Source organism: Sorghum bicolor, chromosome 9, assembly GCF_000003195.3.
Source record: "Sorghum bicolor cultivar BTx623 chromosome 9, Sorghum_bicolor_NCBIv3, whole genome shotgun sequence".
NCBI classification, from domain to species: Eukaryota; Viridiplantae; Streptophyta; class Magnoliopsida; order Poales; family Poaceae; genus Sorghum; species Sorghum bicolor.
Window position 1 is genome coordinate 5,173,609 of NC_012878.2, and position 23,089 is coordinate 5,196,697.

Genomic DNA, 23,089 nt, shown 5'->3' on the forward strand with positions numbered 1-23,089 from the left:
GATCCATATTAATTTGTTTTCATATTAATTTATTTTGTTCTTATAGATATTATTTGATCCATCTTTTTATGTGACTTTGTTTCATTAATAGAAATTTTTAATTTGAAAAAAATGACGACTTTGTGGTTGATGACTTTTTCAGTTAAAATCATTTACTCTTTCAAAATGTTGTTTCAAGTTGACATGGCCTGGAGAAAAATATTAAAATGCTTAATGGGCTGAAAACTACAAAACAAGTGGGCTATTTTTTTGTTCTGGCCTAGTGTAAGCCTGCTAGTCACATGGGCCTTAACAGGCTGTATTTCAATTTTATGACATTTTTCTCTCTTGCCACATCAACGCCATGTCAGATGTCTACATAGCATGGCTAAGGGCTTGTGACAAAAAACCAATGTCATACACTTGTGACATTAAATATAGAAATGTCATATAACAAATTTGTGACGGTGGTTTTTTGACGTTTAGATTTTCGTCAAATGAATGTCACAAATCTTAAATTGTGACAAAAATTCCATATATTGTGACATAATAGAATGTCAAAAAACCACACATTTCTTGTAGTGACCTATCATTAATGAGTCCTCGTTGAAGCGCAGACTACCTCACCGGAGCAGCACTACTACAGTAATTTTTTGGTGGGTGATCAAAATCGCTTTCCCCAGGCAAGGAACCAGTTCGCCTATAATCAAAGGTCTTCGTTAAATGCTTTTAACCGAGACGGTCAAAAGCACCGCCTCCAAAATACCTTTTCGGAGGCAGACACATTTCAAAGCCTGCCTATGGAAATAGTATTTTTGGAGGTGGACACACTACAACACCTGCCAGAAAAAATAAAAAAAAAATTACTTGAGGTTCCGGATGCAGCTCCACCTTCTAGAGCCTCCGTCTACAGTATCCACCATGCACACCACTTGTCGCCCTCCATGCACCCGTTGCGGTGTCCACTAGATCTACCTGATCCAAAGTCCCGTCGCCCATGGATCAGCTAAGGGGGCAGGAAAGTCAGAGAGAGATGCAGAGGGGAAGAGAGAGGGAGATGGAGAGAGCTGTACATGCCCTACTATCGCCACCTTCCACTGGATCTGGCTGTCGTCGATCAGATCTGGCCCCATCCATCGGATATGGCCGCCCTCCATAGAATTCCATCGGATCAAGCCTACAAGATGCAAGACATCAGACCTCATAGAGCAAGCCCACAGGACATAAAGGGCCCCACCTTGGCCACCCCCGCCACCCGTGCTAGAGGACCCGCCTGTCCTTCGTAGAGAGGTAGGTTCGGAGAGGAGTGGAGATGGAGTGGCAGCTCCTCTAGCAGTGTGGAGAGGAGTAGCGCATATAGATGCAGGTCCCGGAGAGGCATGGAGAGGGAGCGGCGACTGCTGCTCTACTCTAGGTGTCACGAGTATAAGTAAGAAGGGGAAGGAGTCGCAAGTGCAATGAAAAATGGGAAGAAGTCTTGAGCACAAGAGAGAACCGAGCAGTTGTGTGGCGGCTAAGAGGTGGAGAAGCTGAGAGAGAAGGTTGCCTTTTATAGTTAGGGTTTGGTGTGGGCTATTGATGGGCCTTGAGCCTTTTAACCGAGATAGGCCTTCTAAGGGGTTCGCCTCTGAAAATGGATCCATTTTTGGAGGCAGACCTCTCCGTAAATTGATTTTAGGAGGCAGCATGCTTTGACCACCTCCATAAATTGATTTCATAATACCTGCAGTTTTTACTACCTCGGTAAATACATTTTTTGAGAAAGGCAATCCTGACCTCTGTGTAAATGCATTTTTCAAGACATTTAATACTGACCGTATCAGGATCCCTCTTAAGTGAGTGCCCAATATGATAGTCCACTAGGGGCTATTAAAATTGATACCTCCCTTAATCGACCATCTCTGACATTCCTCCCTAATGCTTGTCCTCAAGATGGACCAGCCGGAAACATGGTTACAAAGCTTCAAGATCGTCCTAAGAAAATCAGACCATTCAACCAGAACTTGAGGTAAAATGGTGGTTCCTTCAATGATGATTTGCTTCTGAAGAATATGCACTAGAAACTGGTACCCATACAAGGAATGGGGGAGGGATGCCATTGTAGGTGAATGGTATGATATGCTAGCACATAATATTAATCTATAGCATTCAACTAAGATAGTCTGAGAGTAGGTGATTATAGATTGATACTACTTGTTGTACAACGCAGCAGCACAAGAAGAGTTCGAGCAGTTCGGCCTAACGTCGTGCACGTCGATGTAGTGGAAGTAGGTGGGTATCCTCATGCCTTGCAACAATAACACATATGCCCGCCTGTCCATTTGCCTCACTTTCATCGCCGTCACAACAACAGCAGCAACGTCTCCAAAATATCCATGCATGTAGAGATGGAATGTAGGTTGATAGACATCAGTTTGCTATCATCGGGCATGCGGCCTAGAGGGAGAGAGCGGGCAGCAGCTAGGGTATAGGGGAGAACGAGGCATGTATTTTCCATGATCCTCACCCCTCATTATATAGATCCCACTAATATGCTTCCACCCTAGAGGACCATTATGACTAATAGAACCAATCCATAAGTATCATTGCCTCTTCAGCACGTCACCAACAATCTCCCGCTTGCACTAAAGTCAATCATCCATGCAACTGTTCCAACACTTTAAGTGTGTGATCCATTAGATTCATGTACAGACGGCCATGACAGAAAACCATTTTTTGAGTTATTAGTCAATAGCAATATCTAGTGGTACAGATTGAATCATTAATACACACAATGATCATATCAGCTGAACCTTACTCATGTCTCAATCCTTTTGCCACAAACAATGCTTGCAAATTAACACGTGTCAGAGATCTCCTGAAGGCTACATTTAACGGTATTATAGACATTACTGATCTTACTGATGCATTTTTCTTTCTCACGACATTAAAAAGTGTGGGACATTGCGATTTTAGTGGACACGCCCTTATCCACGAGTCCTCCCAAAACCGCACTTGAGATCCGTCACCTAGATCAAACTTGCCTAATGAGAGAAACTCCATCTTGACGTTCATAAGGCTAGGCCAAAATTGAGAATCCCCAGGCATGTGTTGAGCCTACACTAGTACAACAGCTCACTATACTAGCGCCCCTGTTTTTTGTACAAGCGGTTCTCACAGACCAGGCGCCAGTGTAAAGAAAACGGTGGGACCAGAGAAATAAACCGCCTCTGTAAAACATTTTCTGCAGCCGCTTAACTTTGGGAACCGCTTGTGTAAATGTGAACTTTATTGAAGCGGCTTTGTATGTTATCCGCCTCTAAAAATCCATTTTTACAGTTGTGTTTTAGTGACAGCCGCCTGTGTTTGCGGACCGGATCAATACAGCGCGTGCACGCGCGCGCGAGGGTACTTCTCACCAAATCTGTTGGGCTGACAAAGTGAAGAAAGGCCCAAACACAAGCGAGAACGTATATATACAGCCCCGGCCCGGCCGGTACGTAGATGTGTTTTCTTTTTTTAAAAAACCCGAATTGCCGGTTAAGCGACGAAGAAATTCCGACAGATGGTCTCTGTCGTCGACCACGCGAGGACAGCAAAGAAAAAGAGGACGCGAATTTCCGGTTCGGATCGAAAGTATTTCCGACCGATGCTTCTCTGTCCGCGCGAGCAGTACAACCAAAGCTCGGAAATTTCCAGTTAGGCTTGGAATTAATTCCAACCGAGGGTTGGGGGGGCTCCAATTCAATTATTCCATCAACCAAGAGATATATATCAACAATACGAATTTGATCAAGATACGAGATAAACGGTATACATAAACAACAATACATAAGAGATAAACAAGATTATATATATACACTAAATTTGCAAGATTAAGACTAGCTAACAATCAATACATAACCATAACCATCTCTTGCAAATTTTGATCAAATATCAAAAACCAAATTTTCGAAATAAGCACCAGTTTTCTTTTGAAAGCCGAGCTCTACAAAATTAGCCCTGTTTGGAAAAAGAAGAAGAAGATATATAGGCATACATGACACACAACCAAGTCATTACAAGTTGTTCAGGCAGCCTACAATTAAGGCAATGTTTACATATCCATTTAGGCCAGAATAATACCATACAATTAAGGCAATGTTTACATATCCACTCAGGCCACAATAATACCATACCAAGTCGTTCATTCAACTTACAGTAACATAACAAATTCTACAATACCACAATAATACCAGACCTGTGCTCAAAGCTTCCAAAATATCACAACTCAATATTCAGTTCCCCTTTGCAGGAGACTTCTTCACCTTTGTGGCCAGCAGATTTTTACTAGGGCCATCTTCTTGCATGGCTCGTGCAGGATTTCGCGACTAGGACTTCTGGGTTTATATACAATTGGATACATATGAATTGCATGATAAATCATGTCAAGCATCGATGCACAGAGTTTAGCCAGCTACACTCTTCTTTCTTGTCCATCAGTGTGGAACCAGGGCACTGAATCTTTTGGAATACTTCACTCTACATTTTTTATCCTTGTTGGCAGGTCTGTAAAAAGAGGCATTTCACTGAACTGGTTAATGAAGTTCTCAGCACCCTCAACTCCAATAATTTGTTGTTTCCCAAGGACAGCTATATGTTTCGGCCTCCTTTCCTTTTTTCTCTCAGGGCTTAAGTCATCTGCATAGAAGACCTGTGCAACACGGTTAGCAAGGACCCACGGGTCATCCTTGTAACCCACTTTACCCAGGTCAACAATTCTCAGGCCATAGGTGTCCACCCTGAAACCTTGTTGGAGGTCTACCCACTGGCATCGAAAGACTGGAATGTCAAGACCGACACCGTAGTGTAGCTCCCATATTTCAAGAACAAACCCATAATATGTAGTACATTTGCCTTTTTCATCAATGGCATCACAACGAACCCCACTATTTTGTGCAAGACTCTTTTGGCAGTGATTGTACATTTGCTGATTTGTACTGTCGAATGGCACTGGCGGTATTGGATGCCGCCAATGTAAACCCCTCTGGAACCGCCACTATAGTCGCCGGGTGTACTAGTGCTATGTCAAGCTTTTATTCCTTAGGTATTTATTCCTAAGCAATTGCTGCTGGACCCCATCTCCATTTAATAGATTAAACAACCATTTACTAAGGAGACACTTGTTATGAGTTTCTAAATTTAGGACCCCCAGTCCCCCTTGGTCTTTCGGTGTGCAAACTACCTCCCACTTAGTCAATCTATATTTTTTCTTATGTTCATCACTTTGCCAAAAAAAACCATGAGATATAGTAATCTAGTTTCTTCAAAACCCCTTTTGGAACTTCAAAAAGGGAAAACATGAACATTGGGAGACTACTTAACACGAAGTTGATTAGAACGAGCCTCTCTCCTACTGACAACATCTTCCCTCTCCAACAACTGAGTCTTTTTTGGAATCTTTCCTCAACATGTTTCCAGTCCTTATTCAAAAGTTTTCTATGGTGCATAGGAATTCCCAGCTATCTAAATGGAAAGGATCCTACATTGCACCCAAAAATTTGCATAATTTCAAGTTGGTGGACTTTGGCTGCACCATAGCAGAACAATTCACTTTTATGGAAATTGATCTTGAGTCCTGATAACTGTTCAAAAGCACAAAGCAGGAGCTTCATGTTTTTGGCCCTCTCCAGATCATTGTCCATAAAGATAATAGTGTCATCCGCATACTGGAGGACCGAAAGTCCCTCATCTATCAAATGCGGAACCACCCCCTTGATTTGTACCACCTCTTTAGCTATTGAAATAAGGACAGCCAACATGTCTACCACTTCCAAAGTGGTAACATGGAAATTGTAGTACAAGTGATATGTTTCATCATAGAACGGGAAAAGAAAATATTTGAAAAATAGAGATCATGGAAAAATGATGTACATTATGGTTTCACATAAAAACTACCAAAATTCAAATCATCCATATAAATAAAAATGTTGAATTAGGCACAAATGCAATTGATTTTCTAACCAAAGCACAATTAACTAATGCATCTTTCTTTGTCTATGTCTCTCAGTTGTTGCATTACTTCAACCAAGCTCACTGCAAGTGCTAGAAATAAAAGTTTTGCCCCGATACAAGGGTGCTCTTTCAAAGATCTAAACGTATATCAACAATCGAAAGCTTGTGTCAAATGGAAACATGCATGTTTCCGATAGCTGCTAGCATACACAGACCAAAATAACCAAAAGCTAGATAGACACATGCAAATCAGTAATCTGATATGAACAAGATACACCAATTGTTCTAGTAATCATAAACACGAAACTAATGCTGGAAACATCGCATTGCCTACATCTGTTGGTGCCAATGGTGTACCTGAAAAAAAAAGAGAGACCAATTGGTGAGAGTCAAAAGTTCATCACATTAGGAGCAGGTACCAACTGAGTGGACACATCAATTTTATTAGTCCTTTCTCCATAGTTCAATCACCTGCGCATGGCTCGCTGTTACCTGCTTCATCACATGGCTTTGAGCTTTCTCTGACTCCTCCATCATTACATGTTTTCATTCAAAGAAAGCAACAAAATCAAAGTGTGTTCTCCAAAAACAAAAAATTGGAGCAGCTAATTGGACAAATAATCAAGTAAAGCTCAATTGATGTCAGACTGAACAGAAGGGCATCGCCATATTAAACTATGAACAGGATGAGTTCACTGCTCCTAGTACATGAGAGGTTTCTATTGCAGTGCAAGCACATCAAAATAAATAACAAACTATGCCTGCTTCACAATGACCGAAACAGCATCATTTCAGGAATTGATTATATTCAAACCTACACAATTAATATGGTGATTCTAATTAACACAGAACTGCAAAATTAATTAACACGCTGTAATTTCCAACATCCAGTGCACCATCTAAAACTTAAGGCTTGATCATGGTTGAAGTGCCACACGATGAGGTTGGTAAGGGATGTGCAATGCAAACATTACTATAGAGACATTGTTTCTTTTATTTCTGCAGTTATACAAGGATAGGGAAACAAATTGATTTTGATTTCTTGTCAGAGACCAGGTTCAGCTATAATGGGCTCCCTTCCCTAGTGGAGCGTGAGATAGAGTGACAATGTATATGGCATGGCTTGACCATCAATATAGTCAATGTCTCTCGTGCAGCCTATGCGGATAGATCTGGCCCTTCAGAGCCTGGATCAAGCATATCTTTGGCCAGAACTATACCATTGGATTTCATTGTGGCACGTGAGCACAGATGTCGACCATGATTGTGCATGACATCGATGAACTCCACTTGTTGGCTAATTTGTGGCAGCAGTGGCACCATATCAAGCTCCTGGATACAGCACCTTAGAGCCATAGACACCAGTAGGGGTAACAGCACCACGAGCACCATAACGACAGTTCCATGCATGTGTGATAAAGTCATCTGCGTGCAGCCTAGTGTGACAACTACATAGCACCATCACCTTCAACACCATGCCACCACGAGGGTCCCTTTGACCTCCTCTATAGTGATATCACCCAGTTCATTTGGTACACCAATAGCCACACTGTAACTTGTAGGTAAGTTACAAGCAGTTATCCTTATGCCTAGTGCACCAATTCAGATGGTGTGCTGTTATGGAGGTAGTCATGAAAAAATTGAACTTTCTTTGTCTTTGACACATGATCCCTTAATTTCAGCATATTTTTTGTTAGACAGATGTATCCTCAGATTTTTTTTACCTTATAGGATATAAGAATAAATATTAATATTCATTTGATAATCACATTTGATTTTTCACGTAATAGAATAAGAATCAGAGTTTAAAGGATTTCACGAAAAGTAGAGTTGTGCAGTATTTGCTTGGTACTTAAGACTATATATTCATCTTTTAATTTGGTAATAATTGTCCAATTAGAAACTGAGGAATGGGCTAGATGATGGCTAGGGTGTTGGAGCACTAGATGCAATTCTATTCAATGGAAGGGGACCTTACAGATACAACAGCAGTAGTTCCAGCAAACATATAACTACACTATCCCAGATCAACTCAGGTAACTTCATACTTATATTAAGTCCATATCTAGAACCTTGTTATACCCGTAAGGGGCCCTTCAATTGATCATAATCGCATCTAGTGCACCTAGACCCTAGCCGTCATTAGCATGTTCAATAATTTATAACTAGACAATCTCAAATTATAAGATGATTTGCAAAGTAGTCAAGTACCAAGCAACATATTTCAGAACTCTATTTTCAAGAAATCTCATAGTACAATTCCTATTCCATTAAGTTATAAATTGAATGCAATTCTCAAATGAAAACTAATGTTTTCCCTAATATCCTATATGAAATAATTTAAGCATATATTTGTGTAACAAAAAATGTACCAAGAATGAAATCAGATCACTATGTCAAAGACTACCAAAGCTCAATATTTCCCTAACGATCACACCATCTAAATTGCATCAATACACAAGAAGTGATTGCTTTCAAGTTATGCGGCCCTTGGTTCACTAATCTCCCATGAATAAGATGATGTCACCATAACATTTTTCAAATGGGCACTAGCACGGTGGCACGGTTGTTGAGGACAATGATGGGACCATGCAGTACCATGGGATACCACATGCAGATGACGTCACCACACAACCACATATGGGAAACATGCCCACGAGCATTGTCATGTCGCACGGTAACCCATGGAACCAGTGTGCTAAGCATGGTGTTGTACCCCCCTCCTAGCCAAGGCTAGGCATCACCCGCAACACGGTTGCCCGCCACAATTGCCGTGAAGTTCATGTGTAGCCACACCAATGTTGTGTCGTTCAACATACACACATTGAGCCCAGGGCCATTCATTGCCATGCTTAGCTATGGCCTCTGACATCATTTGTGTGACACAACAAGATCCAATAGCATAGATCTAGACTAATAAGAGATGCTAGATCCAGGCTCAGAGGGGCCTGATCTATCGGCACAAGCCACACTACACGAGAGGCCATGACCGTGGTAGGCCATGCCATGGAGACCATCACCTATCGCTCACTCCACCTGACATGTCATGTCATGGATGAGGATACACCATTAGGGGAAGGGAACCTATCATTAATGTGTCCTCTTTTAAGCACAAACCACCTCACTGGAGGAGCACTACTATAGTAATTTTTTGGTGGGTGATCAAAATTGCTTTGCGCAGGCGAGGAAGCAGTCCGCCTATAATCAAAGGTCTCCGTTAATTGCTTTTTACTGAGACGGTCAAAAGGACCGCCTCCAAAATACCTTTTTGGAGGCGAACACCTTTTGAAGCCTGCATATGGAAATAGTATTTTTGGAGGTGGACACATTACAACACCTACTAGGAAAAATAAAAAAATAAAATTAGAAAATTACTTGAGGTTCTGGATTCAGGTCCAGCATGTAGATCCTCCGTCTACGGTATCCTCCATGCAAATCACATGTAGCCCTCCATGCACCTGTCGCGGTGTCCCCTAGATCTACCTGGTCCAAAGTCCCACCGCCCGCAGATCATCTAAGGGGGGCAGGAAAGTCTGAGAGAGGTGTAGAGGGGAAGAGAGAGGTAGATGGAGAGAGCTGTACCTGCCCTACTATCGCTACCTTCCAATGGATCTGGCTGCCGTCGATCAGATCTGGATCCATCCATCAGATATGGTCGCCCTGCACAGGATTCCATCAGATCGAGCCTTCAGGATGCAAGACATCAAACGTTAGAGAAGCAAGCCCATAGGACATATGGAGTCCCACCTTGGCCACCCACTGCCGCCCGTGCTGGAGGAGGACCCGCATGTCCTTCGTTGAGAGGCAGGTCTAGAGAGGAGTGAAGCTGGAGCGGCGGCTCCTGTAGCAGTGTGGAGAGGAGTAGCGCATAGAGATGCAGGGCCCGAACAGGCATGGAGAGGGAGCGGCGGCTGCTGCTCTGCTCTAGGAGTCACGAGCATAAGTAAGAAGGGGAAGGAGTCGCAAGCGCCAGGAAAAATAGGAAGAAGTCTTGAGCACAAGAGAGAATCGAGCATTTGTGTGGCGGCTAAGAGGTGGAGAAGCTGAGAGAGAAGGTTGCCTTTTATAGTTAGGGTTTTGTGTGGGCTATGGATGGGCCTTGGGCCTTTTAACCGAGACAAGCCTTCTAAGGGTCCACCTCTAAAAATGAATCTATTTTCGGAGGCGGGCCTCTCCGTAAATTGATTTTAGGAGGCGGCAGACCGGCGATTTTTACTACCTCCGTAAATAATTTTTTTTTTGAGAAAGGCAATCTTGACCTCTCTGTAAATGCATTTTTCAAGACATTTCATACTGACCATGTCAGGATCCCTCTTAAGTGAGTGCCCAATATGATAGTCCACTAGGGGCTATTAAAATTGATACCTCCCTTAATCGACCATCTCTGACATTCCTCCCTAATGCTTGTCCTCAAGCATGACTAGCCAGAAACATGGCTACAAAGCTTCAAGATTGTTCCAAGAATATCAGACCATTCAACCAGAACGTGAGGTACAACGGTGGTTCCTTAAATAATGATTCGCTTCTAAAGAATATGCACTAGAAACTGGTACCCATACAAGGAATGAGGGAGGGATGCCATTGTAGGTGAATGGGTACGATATGCTAGCACATAATATTAATCTATAGCATTCAACCAAGATAGTATGAGAGTAGGTGATTATAGTTTGCTACTACTTGTTGCACAGCGCAGCAGCAAGAGAAGAGTTCGAGCAGTTCGGCCTAATGTCGTGCATGTCGATGTAGTGGAAGTAGGTGTGTATCCTGATGCCTTGCAACAACAACACATATGCCCGCCTATCCATTCGCCTCACTTTCGTCGCCGTCACAACAACAGCAGCACTGTCTCCAAAATATCCATGCGTGTAGAGATGGAACGTAGGTTGACAGACATCGGTTTGCTATCATCGGGCATGCGTCCTAGAGGGAGAGAGCGGGCAGCAGCTAGGTTATAGGGGAGAACGAGGCATGTCTTTTCGTTGATCCTCGTCCCTATATAGATCCCACTAATAGGCTTCCACCCTAGAGGACCATTATGACTAATAGATCCAATCCATAAGTATCATTGCCTCTTCAGCACATCACCAACAATCTCCCGCTTGCACTAAAGTCGATCATCCATGCCACTGTTCCAACACTTTAAGTGTGTGATCCATTAGATTCATGTGCAGACGGCCATGACCGAGAACTATTTTTTAGTTATTAGTCAATAGCAGGATCTAGCGGCACTACAAGAAACTTGTTAATCCGTGACGGATTCTCGGTGACGGATTTACATACCATCACTGATAGACGCAATCTATGATGATAACTTGTTTTTCATCACCGATGTGCATAAGTGGATATTCCAGGCCCGCTAACTCGTAACGGTTTTATTTATATCGTCACAATATATGATTTTAAATTCATCATACCCTACTTAGCTCAAAGCAATGAGCCCTTATCATATATTTAGTGCAAAGAAAAAATGTGATCGCAAAAAGAATCAAACCCTATAGATGATTTGTTAAATTATTTAAACTAAATAATTTTATTATTTTGCTAAATGTATATGGTGCGTATATGGCAAAACTAAACATATTTGGTGCTGATAGGAACAAAACCCGTAGCATGTTTAATCTTTTAGCTAATTATTAAATGTGATACTTTTATTTATTTATATTATTAGGCAGCGTTGCCCATTTGGTCGAGTGGCCCAGCGTTCGCTGGCGTGTTCCGAGTGGCCGAGTGTTCGTGAAATGGCCCAGAGTGGCGTGGCCCAGCACTAAGAGCTACAAGAGACTTTGTATATTCTTCCTAAATGCTAGGAATAGCAATTTTAGTAAAAAACTAACCTCCAACAGCTTCTCTAAATGGTCATCTAAATATAGCTATTGTCTATTCTCGGTTTTTCGCTAGGCAAATATAGAAGACGAGAATGACTCTCTAGAGTGCGCATGAGATTTAGCAAAACTGTTGGAAAGTAAAAAAATATAGAAAGCGATTTTTATGCAAATGGCTCTCCAAATGATAATTTAGAGAGTGAGATTTAGAAAGGCTCTTGGAGATGCTCTAACAGGTAAAATAAATAGGAAAAAAACTGAAGACTAAGGCCTTGTTTAGTTCACCCAAAAATCAAAAACTCTTCAAGATTTCCCGTCACATCGAATCTTACGGCACATGCATGAAGCATTAAATATAGGTAAAAAAACTAATTGCACAGTTTACCTATAAATCACGAGACGAATCTTTTAAGTCTAGTTACTCTATAATTGAACAATGTTTACCAAATATAAAATGAAAATACTACAATGCTAAAATCCAAAAACTTTTTTAATCTAAACAATGCCTAAGAATCGAACCCATGACCCAGAGTAGCGTGGCCCAGCATTTAACAGGTAAAATAAATAGGAAAAATAAACAAGGCCTAAGAATCGAACCCATGGCCTAGAGTGGCGTGGCCCACCATTTAACAGGTAAAATAAATAGGAAAAAAAACTAGAGACCAGGAATCGAATCCTGATGTATACAAAGTAGATTCTTTGTTTTTGTTCTTGGTATGCAGGATTAAGCTAAAGCCCACTATGCCACTGCAGGCCGTAGAGCATTGGATTTTTAGACATAAAAAAACGAGACGAGTGCTATTCATCAGGAGGCCGAGCAATCATTTAATCAGCAGGGTTACCGAGACTGTTGCCCTTTTATTTTTTGCCCTTCTAGTTTCTGTCCTTTCCTTGCTTTCAATTTTTTAACTGAAAATCTAATTTTAGAATTGTTACATAAGTGTAGTTTCTCTTTTTAGTCTCTAACTAGGAAAATATGTGTGTGCGTTGCATCGGGATGTACAACTTTCTGAGTGGTTACATGGACAACTTGCAATTAGGAGATTTATGTAATAGTCACATTATCTACTCTAATACGTTTTGGAATCGAATTCCGTACTGTTGGCTAATTTATTGTGAGAGAAAAATATTGTTAAATAGTTGGCAGATTCGGCTGATAAGCTCAAGCGAACAAGGCAGTACTATTGGCTGATTTATTGTGAGAGAAAAATACTGTTAAATGACTGCTCTAACTTGGTTCTTTGATATTAGTTATATTATATTATATAGAGGTATATTTATATAGATTATTTAAATAATTTTTCCTTTAATATAATTTTGTAGCACAAAAGAATATTTTTTTAAAAAATAGAAGACACAAATCCTGATTTTCTTTTATTAACTCAAATCTTGGGTTGGCCTAGGTGGCCTGGTCGGCTGGTAAATGGGCCTTTGCCCTAGTCCACGTACGTGTATTCGATTTGTTCAACATGTTGAATAGCCACACACACGTCCAAGTCTCCATGACATATCAACAAGTACAGCCAACTCTTGGTCATGAAGCTGCTCAATGCTCGCTGGCATTAGTCGGTCATTGCGCTCTCTCGTCACTCGCCTATGTGACAATCGCTCCCTAGCACTGATGCAAGTCGCCAGTGTTGCTCACCTATCTGGCCATCGCTCCCTTGCACTTCTCCATCGATGGGCGCGGTTGAGCAATTTTATTTGGATCAACACTGCTATTCATGCTAGAGGCTAGTTGCAAAATTGGTTGGTCAAATATTTACGAGCCCTGTTGAGCAGTTCTGCATTCATCTCTCATCAAATATTTGACCAATATACAGCAGATATAACATAGAACTGAGTGCAATTTCACATACTCATTTGCAAATTTCAATCAATATTCTATTGAAATAGAGAGAATTTTAGTTTTAGTTCAGAACTATTACTTGTTAGCTGTCGTAAGAGGCTGAAACAAATTTCCGTTTTAGTTCAGAACTACTAGTTCAGTTTTAGTTGGGAAATTCAATTTAGCAAAGGGTATGTCGTCATGGTTTGTTAGTATGATTCGAATTGTAATCTTTATGTACTGTTTTACCTACACCAACTTTATGTTATTCTTAATCTAAATGCAACTTAATCAACATGTGATATACAACCATACGCAGTATCTAATTATGTATTCTTAATTGTTTGCAGATTCTGCAGTCACAAGAAAGATTCAAAAATCAAGTAATATCAGGAAAGCAGTCACAAGAGATTGAAAAACTCAACAATGGGGAATAATGCCCTCCGTATCTTGACTAACATTAGTTATGCTGTATTTAGTCAGCCTTAGTGTATATCAATCTTATTTGTGCTTCCTTGCTGATTCAAGATGAGATGGATTTTTTTGGGATTTATGTGGTGATTAAGTAACTGTGAATGAATTTGGACATGTGATTTTTTAACCTGGGCTTACTACCGATATGGATGTATGTTAATTGGGATGAGAGGAAGCTAGAAACGGGCCAGATTAAATGGTGTTTGGATGCTATAAATGGTCTAAATTTAATGAGCTATAACTAATGTTGTATCGGCCCAACTTATAGTTTCAGCCCACGTATAGAAATAGGTAGACATGGTGATGTAAGCATCCACATCATAGTCCATGCAAGCAACCATGATAATATGGTAATTCATCCGTGACGGTTATTTTTCGTCACAGAAAATGGGTTTGGGTTGGGCTAAGGCCATGTTTAGTTCACCCCGAAATCTAAAAAGTTTTCAAGATTCTCCGTCACATCGAATCTTGCGACATATGTATGAAGCATTAAATATAGACGAAAACAAAAACTAATTACACAGTTTGTCTGTAAATCGCGAGACGAATCTTTTGATCCTAGTTAGTTCATGATTGGATAATATTTGTCAAATAAAAACGAAAGTGCTACAGTAGCGAAATCCGAAATTTTTTCGGAACTAAACAAGGCCTAAATAGGTTTTGGGCTCTATGGTGACGATTCAAAATCGTCACAGATTTTGTAAATCTGTGATGGTTTTTGAAAAACCGCCACGAAGGTTAATTCATGACGCTCAATCCATGACGATATTTAAAACCATCACAGATATTGCATTTTGACAGTTTTTTAGTGATCTGTGATAGAAATTTTTCATCACAGATTAACAGGAGTGACATATTGAATCCTTAATACACACAATTATCATATCAGCTGAACCTTGATATACTCACATCTCAATCCTTTTACCACAAACGATACCAGTCGAACTCAAGACGAGATTCGTGTCACCCTTGTGATAGCTCAGCACTTCACTCAATATTGTAGTGGATTACGACTTCTGACTAACTCTTTAGTCACACCACGATTAACTATTTAATCACATTGGCATGGCCACGCACTTTCCTAATGCAACCACATTGAGGGGCGCAGAGAAATCTCTCTTGTTATGTGTATGAGGAGCAAATTCCATCTTGTCCCGGCCCACTCACATCCACATCAGAAAATTGCTTTTATGAGCATTTTGCAGCACTAAAATGCATGCATCACTACACATAGTGACAACCAATGGAGATCTTGGGTCATGGAAGAGGCTCCGTGATGAGGACACACCTGCGATGTCCAAATAATTGCCCAACCTTTCACGTTACAAGAATATCAAAAAAAAATATAATCTGAATTTTACTTTACTCATGTAAAACAGAACTTGTGTTCCAACGAACAATATTTTGAATTTATATTCTACTGAGTCAATGAGTTACGGATAGAACGTACAGCAGCTGCCTGGTGTATATATATTTTTGGACCGTTCAATAATACCAAGCCATGACACACCACGGATGATCGGCCAATAATCAGTATGAACAGTAGCAGTACTGCTCTCGGTAATGTAGCCAAAATCCTCCCGGCAGGGACAGATCAAACTCGGGCTGGGCTGCCTGGTGTGAGCCTATGTTATTTTAATACAAGAATTCATATAAACACCAATGCTAACCAACATGCTAGGCTACTAGCAACCAAATCAGAATTGTGGAGTACATGTATTGCCTATTATCTTCAGATCATGTGATCATTGAGCTCTTCCTCAAAAAACTATTTAATCAAAACTAATTTAACAAACCTATCATTATTAATCACTGGATCAAAGACAAAAACTAACAACATACCACACCGTCAGTCCCTGCTAGCCTTCATGGTCTTGGCATTCTGCTTATCAATCAATGACTGGATGTGATCCATGTAGTCATCCCAGTCATCGTCACTATCATACACACACTGGTGATGGATAAATTCTGTGCAGGATCGACTAGTAATAGATCTAGATGGGACATTCCTTTCTTTTGTAAACAACAAATGCATATCTTATACAAGATCTAATACAAGAACTGTAAATACAAAGGAATTAATAGATCGGGTTAATAGGATTAGACCGTCGATGGAAGGAGCAGCAGGGGCAGCGGAAGACGATCCCGAGGCCATCACGTCAGTGGTGGAGTGGATCTTTGACGACGTCGGCGGTGGCAGTGATGCGGACGTCGAGGCGGCGCAGATCCGGCGTCGGTGAGTCTTCCCGTCGCTGGCTGCGCTCCCTAGATCGGATTAGGGTTTTTTCTCGGGTTTGATGTCGGTGGGGAGGAGTGGTAACTGTTCAACTCGTGAACAGTGCCGCCGGCCCCCACCTCTTATTTATAGCGCAGTGCGACGGGGGCCCACCAACCATATGGGGTTGGGCGCCCCCGATCAGGGCGCGAGACAAGGCCCAATAAGGCCGTTGGGCCATATTGGTGGGAGATCAAACCAACATTCTCCCCCTTGATCTCACTCTATTCTTTGTCTGTATTCTTTCTTTTCAAACTCTTTTACCTTATTTATTTCATCACAAATTAGTGTATAGAACTGCGTCATCATCACGGTCTATCGCCGATAGACTTGACAGCTACAAATACACTTCTCTGATCTGAAACAAATTCTGTTATTCTTTGGGCCTCTTTTCCAGGAATCATAGGCTTTCCCTTAAACCCATGCCGGCTACGTGTTCTCTAAACACGCTGGGTGGTAAGCCTTTAGTAAGCGGATCCGCAAGCATCTTTTCAGTGCTTATATGCTCAAGCTTTATGACATGATCCCGGATCTTATCTTTCACAACATAGTACTTTATGTCAATGTGTTTGGCAGCACCACTTGACCTATTGTTGTGTGCATATTCTACTGCTGGATTATTATCGCAGTATAACTGTAGTGGTTTAGAGATGTTATCAACCACTCTTAAACCGGGTATGAACTTCTTTAACCAGTTCACCTGCCCCGACGCCTCAAAACATGCTACAAATTCGGTATACATTGTGGACGATGTAGTGACCGTCTGTAATTTGCTTTTCCACGATATGGCTCCATTTGCGAGAGTAAATACATAGCCTGACGTGGACTTTCTGTTATCTCCCGCATAATCTGAATCTGAATATCCTACTATCTGTAGGGAATCTGATCTTCTGTATGTAAGCATGAGGCTCTTTGTTCCTTGCAAATAACGCAGGACTTTCTTTACTAATTTCCAGTGTTCCACACCTGGATTACTCTGAAATCTGCCAAGCAACCCGGTAACAAAAGCTAAGTCAGGACGAGTACATACTTGAGCGTACTGTAAACTTCCAACAGCCGAAGCATATGGAACTGATCTCATCTGATTGAGCTCATACTCATTCTTGGGACACTGAAAATCCCCATATCTGTCGCCCTTGACTATCGGTGCAGGTGATGCACTACATTTGTGCATATTGTATCTCTCTAGAACTTTTTCTATGTATGCTTTCTGTGATAATCCCAATACCCCTTTCTTTCTATCTCGGTGAATCTCTATGCCCAAAACATATGATGCTTCACCAAGATCCTTCATGTCAAATTTCGAGGACAAGAATTTCTTTGTTTCCTGCAGTAGACCGACATCGCTACTTGCGAGTAGGATATCATCCACATACAAGATTAGGAAGATGTACTTCCCATTCTTAAACTTTGCATAAACGCAGTTGTCCTCTACATTCTGTTTAAACCCAAAACTTCTTATGGTCTCATCAAACTTCAAATACCACTGTCTTGAAGCTTGTTTTAATCCATAAATGGATTTCTTTAGGCGGCATCCCATTCGCTCTTTTCCTTCCACGACAAAACCTTTCGGTTGTGCCATGTAAACATTTTCCTCCAAATCCCCATGTAGGAAAGCCGTCTTAACATCCATCTGATGTAATTCTAAATCATAGTGTGCTACTAGAGCCATTATGATCCTGAAGGAATCCTTACATGAGACTGGAGAAAAAGTCTCATTGTAATCAATCCCTTCTCTTTGCGTAAAGCCTTTTGCCACAAGTCGCGCTTTAAATCTTTCTACGTTCCCTTGGGAGTCATACTTGGATTTGTAGACCCATTTACAGCCTACTGTTTTGGCTCCTTTAGGAATTTCTTCTAAATCCCAAACTCCATTGGAGTTCATGGATTTCATCTCTTCTATCATAGCTTCTAGCCACTTCTGTGAGTTGGCGCTTCTCATGGCCTCATCATATGAGGTGGGATCACCCTCCATATGAAATTCCTCTGTGTTAAAAACTTCATAGTCATCTGGGATAGCTGACCTTCTGATTCTTTGAGATCTTCTCGGTGCCTCCACAGTTGGCACTTGATCTGGTTGGGGCTGTTGTTGCTCCCCCTCGCCTGTGGCAACTGGTTCTTCTATGGGCTCCTGAAGGACAGGTTCCTCATTTTCATCTGTTGTTGCCACAGGAGAGTGAGCAATTGTTTCTGGCATCACAGTGTCGGGCACTGTTGGTGCATTCACAATGGGTAATTCAAAAAATGGCTCTTGAATCATCGGAGTGGGTGCATACACCCGCTTCTCTTCAAGATCAATCTTTCGAGCTACCACGCTCCCCCTGATCAGCTCATCCTCTAGAAATACGGCGTGTCTCGTTTCTACAAACTTTGTATATCTGTCTGGACAGTAGAAACGATAACCCTTTGATTTTTCTGGGTAGCCAATGAAATGGCAACTGACTGTTTTGGGATCTAGCTTTCCAATATTTGGGTTAAATACTTTAGCCTCAGCTGGGCTCCCCCACACACGCAAGTGGCTTAGCGAGGGTACTCTTCCTGTCCACAACTCATACGGTGTTTTAGGCACCGATTTACTGGGAACTCTGTTTAGAATGTGAATGGCGGTTTTTAATGCCTCCATCCACAAACTTAGCGGTAATGTAGAGTAACTTATCATACTTCGCACCATATCCATCAGGGTACGGTTGCGTCTTTCAGCTATTCCATTCTGCTGAGGCTCGCCCGGTGTAGAATACTGGGCTACTATGCCATGCTCCTGTAAGAACTTTGCAAAAGGTCCAGGAACTTGGCCATAAGGGGTGTGCCGACCATAGTACTCCCCTCCACGGTCGGATCTAACTATCTTAATCTTTAAGTTGTGCTGATTTTCAACTTCAGCCTTAAATATCTTGAATTTATCTAATGCCTCTGTTCTTTCTTTAATTGGATAAATATATCCAAATCGGGAGTAATCATCTGTGAATGTTATGAACGAGTCATAGCCATCCATACTTTTCACAGGAAACGGTCCACAGATGTCCGTGTGGATTATTTCTAAAATCCTTGTGCTTCTTTTGGCATTCTTTTTAATTTTCTTTGCAAATTTTCCTTTAATGCAGTCTATGCATTGATCTAATTCTGAGAACTCAAGTGGAGGAAGAATTTCATTCTTTACTAATATCTCTATTCTCCCCCTCGAAATGTGGCCTAATCGACAATGCCATAATTTCGACGATACATCTTGAGTTCGCTTTCTTTTTCTATTCTCATTCTGAGACAAGGACGTATTTTCTGTAGCATCACATACGGAATTCACTGTTTCACGAAGTGATAATAAATAAAGATCTTGTTGTTGGAATGCAACACCAACAAAGTCATTATTACAATAAATCTGGCACTTGCCATCACCAAAATGACAAGCAAAATTATCATCGTCCAATCGTGAAACACTAATCAAATTTCTCTGAAGCGAAGGAACATAAAGGACATCTCTAAGTAAAAGTGTGAAGCCACTAGCAAGCTCCAGGGAGACATCGCCAACAGCTTCAACATCTGCTCTGACTCCATTCGCCACTCTAATGTGTCTTTCTCTTCTTGCTGTCGTCCTTGTCGAACTGAACCCCTGTAAAGAATTAGCAACATGAACAGTTGCACCTGAGTCAACCCACCAAGTGGATTTAGAATAACTTATATACAGTGATTCATTTACAAAGGTAATAATATTCTCACCACATGATTTGAGTTTCATCTGTAGCCAATCAGGGCATCTTTTCTTGTAGTGTCCTTCTTTCTTGCAGTAGAGACATTGGTTTTGGTTCACTACAAACTGGTTCTGTTGAGGGAGATGCTGCATGGTAGGCTGAGACTGGTTCTGGCCCTGGTGCTGGGTGGAAGGCTTGCCCTGTTGCTGCATAGGGCCCTTTCCCTTGTTCTTTGAAGGAGAATGGTAAATCTTTTTCTTGTTGTCCCTCAAATGGTTGATTGAACCACCATTTGAGGCTTTGATTCTCTCTTCTTGAGCACACATAGCAATAGTCTTTTCTAAGCCCCATGTTTCTGGTTGCATGTTATAGTTAACAACAAAGGTTTTAAATTCTTTTGGCAACGACGCAAAAACCAAATGAACAAGGAAAGCATCAGTAATGGTGAGATCCTTGAACTTTTTGATTTTAGATGCCAAGTGACTCATTCTAAGGATGTGCTCTCTAATACCAGTGCCACCATCAGTATATCTCTGTGAGATCAGTTCTTTGATCATTTCTGTTGCATACGTTTTTGTAGAGCCAGTAAACTGCCTCTTAATAGTATCTAGATAATCTTTAACGCTGTCTACTACTGGAATGGAATCTGATATGTGAGACTCCATCGTGTTCTGTACAAGCGTTTTACATTTCTTGTTTGCTGATTCCCACTTTTTCTTTTCAAGGTCATAAGACATCTGGATGGGAGCAAACTCTCTTTCTCTTTTCTGCCATGCATCATCTGTGTCATCTGTTGCCCGCACAGGTGGCACGGGCTGGACGGGACGCTCTGTGTCAAGGACCCAGTCCACCTCAGCAAAGATGAAGGCCATGTCGATCTTTTTCCTCCACTCAACGTAGTTGTCCCCTTTGAGTGGTGGAATGGTGTTGATGAACGTCATCAACGAGTAAGCTCCTGAAACACAAACCTCTGGGTGAGAACATGAATAATCACAATTGTATGCCTTAGTATCAACGTTGGTCAAAATTAAAACATACAACTGTTTATGCAATAAAACTATATCACCGTTGGGCAGAAATAGAATTAATGCATAATAATCTTTTAATTACATCATAATACTGCCATTAATCAACGTTGGTCAGAATAATAACAATATTATAATAATCTGGAAAACATATCTATTTTCAAAATTAAATTCTCCCGTTGGTTCGAATTTAATAGTGAAACAAATATCTGTAAATACGCAGCGGAAACTTTAATAATTTCTTTATCTATTTTCCAGAAACATCTGAATACTTACTGTTCTCTGAATAAAATTATCGTTGGACAAAATTTATACAGAGAAAAGCAATGAAAACTGTGCAAAATTTAATTAAATATGCATAAAACTGCTTCTGGAAAAAGAAAAAGAAAAAAAAATGTGCTATTTTACTGTGTAAAACCGGCCATTTCGGCCTGGCGTCACTCGCGGCCCAGCAGCGGCTGGCGCGCGCGCGGCCCGGCTCTGTGCGGCCCAGCGGCCGGGTTTTTTTTTTTGTCATCTGGTCTCGGCCCAGTGGCCAAAACGGCCCAAGAATGGAGCCACGCGCAGGTGTCCCACGTCCCAGGCCGCAACCTGGGCCTGGGCCGGGAAAGTGGGAGGCCGCCTGGGCTCAATCTGGCCCAAGGCCGCGCGGCTGATCTGAGCCGTTGATCTGGATCGGACGGCTCTCCTTCATTCTCGCTGGAATAAAAGGGCGCAACAGCCAGCTTCCCTAAACCCTAATCCATTTCTTTCTCTCATTCTGTCACAGCAAAAGGCACGGCGGCGCCGGCCATGTGGCCAACGGCTCCTGTGCCGCCGCCGGCCGTGGCCAACAACACCCGCTCCCTCCCTTTTTTTTTCTTTCTCTGTTTCCCAGCCAAAAGCGGCTGCCATGGAGGCACTCGGGCACCGCCGGTGGGAGCCGGCCACCCCCTGTTTCGTCCCTGTCTGTTTCTCCTGCGCGCGCTCCGCATGGGACGCAACTGGCGGCCGGTGCTGAGGATGGCGCCGCCGCGCGCCCGTTCGCCGGTGTGCGCGTTCCCACAAGGTTGAGCGCGCCACCGTCGAGAGGTCGCGCGTTGGTGCCCGGTCGCTCAAGGCCGAAGCGTTGTGCTGTTAGGGTTAGAGTTATCTGTTTTCTGATTTTTTTTTTTCGAGTCGATTTTCTTTGTTTGATGGCATGCCATCTCTGTTTGCAGTTTCTGTGTGTCGATTCGAAGAAAAAAAAACATTCTTTTCCTGATTTGGAAAACCGGATGGATCTAGTGATTCTTGATTTAAAATGGTCTATTTTTCTTTTATACCCCGATCTGGATCTACTAGCTAGGTAGGCGACTGATACCATTGATGGATAAATTCTGTGCAGGATCGACTAGTAATAGATCTAGATGGGACATTCCTTTCTTTTGTAAACAACAAATGCATATCTTATACAAGATCTAATACAAGAACTGTAAATACAAAGGAATTAATAGATCGGGTTAATAGGATTAGACCGTCGACGGAAGGAGCAGCAGGGGCAGCGGAAGACGATCCCGAGGCCATCACGTCAGTGGTGGAGTGGATCTTCGACGACGTCGGCGGTGGCAGTGATGCGGACGTCGAGGCGGCGCAGATCCGGCGTCGGTGAGTCTTCCCGTCGCTGGCTGCGCTCCCTAGATCGGATTAGGGTTTTTTCTCGGGTTTGATGTCGGTGGGGAGGAGTGGTAACTGTTCAACTCGTGAACAGTGCCGCCGGCCCCCACCTCTTATTTATAGCGCAGTGCGACGGGGGCCCACCAACCATATGGGGTTGGGCGCCCCCGATCAGGGCGCGAGACAAGGCCCAATAAGACCGTTGGGCCATATTGGTGGGAGATCAAACCAACAACTGGCACTCTTCCTTGGTCCAGTCCGCAGTATGGTTTGTGACACAGACGGCTCCACCTTCACCTTGTGTGGTTGCCCTGTCCACCATATTTGCAAAAGCCCTTGAACAATTCATAGCGCTGAGCCTTCTCCTCCGTGCTTATGTATCTCTTGCCATACCC

At 42.1% G+C, this 23,089-nt stretch overlaps 2 long non-coding RNA genes across 2 annotated transcripts; both read right to left on the minus strand.

Annotated features, from left to right (window-relative positions):
- LOC110430013 lies at nucleotides 683-1,472 on the minus strand. The gene is made up of 2 exons (XR_002447185.1): nucleotides 1,053-1,472; nucleotides 683-954 (listed from the first exon to the last, which is right to left on the minus strand). It is a non-coding gene; the product is annotated as an uncharacterized LOC110430013 (long non-coding RNA).
- LOC110430550 lies at nucleotides 6,001-9,935 on the minus strand. The gene is made up of 3 exons (XR_002447898.1): nucleotides 9,700-9,935; nucleotides 6,424-9,612; nucleotides 6,001-6,309 (listed from the first exon to the last, which is right to left on the minus strand). It is a non-coding gene; the product is annotated as an uncharacterized LOC110430550 (long non-coding RNA).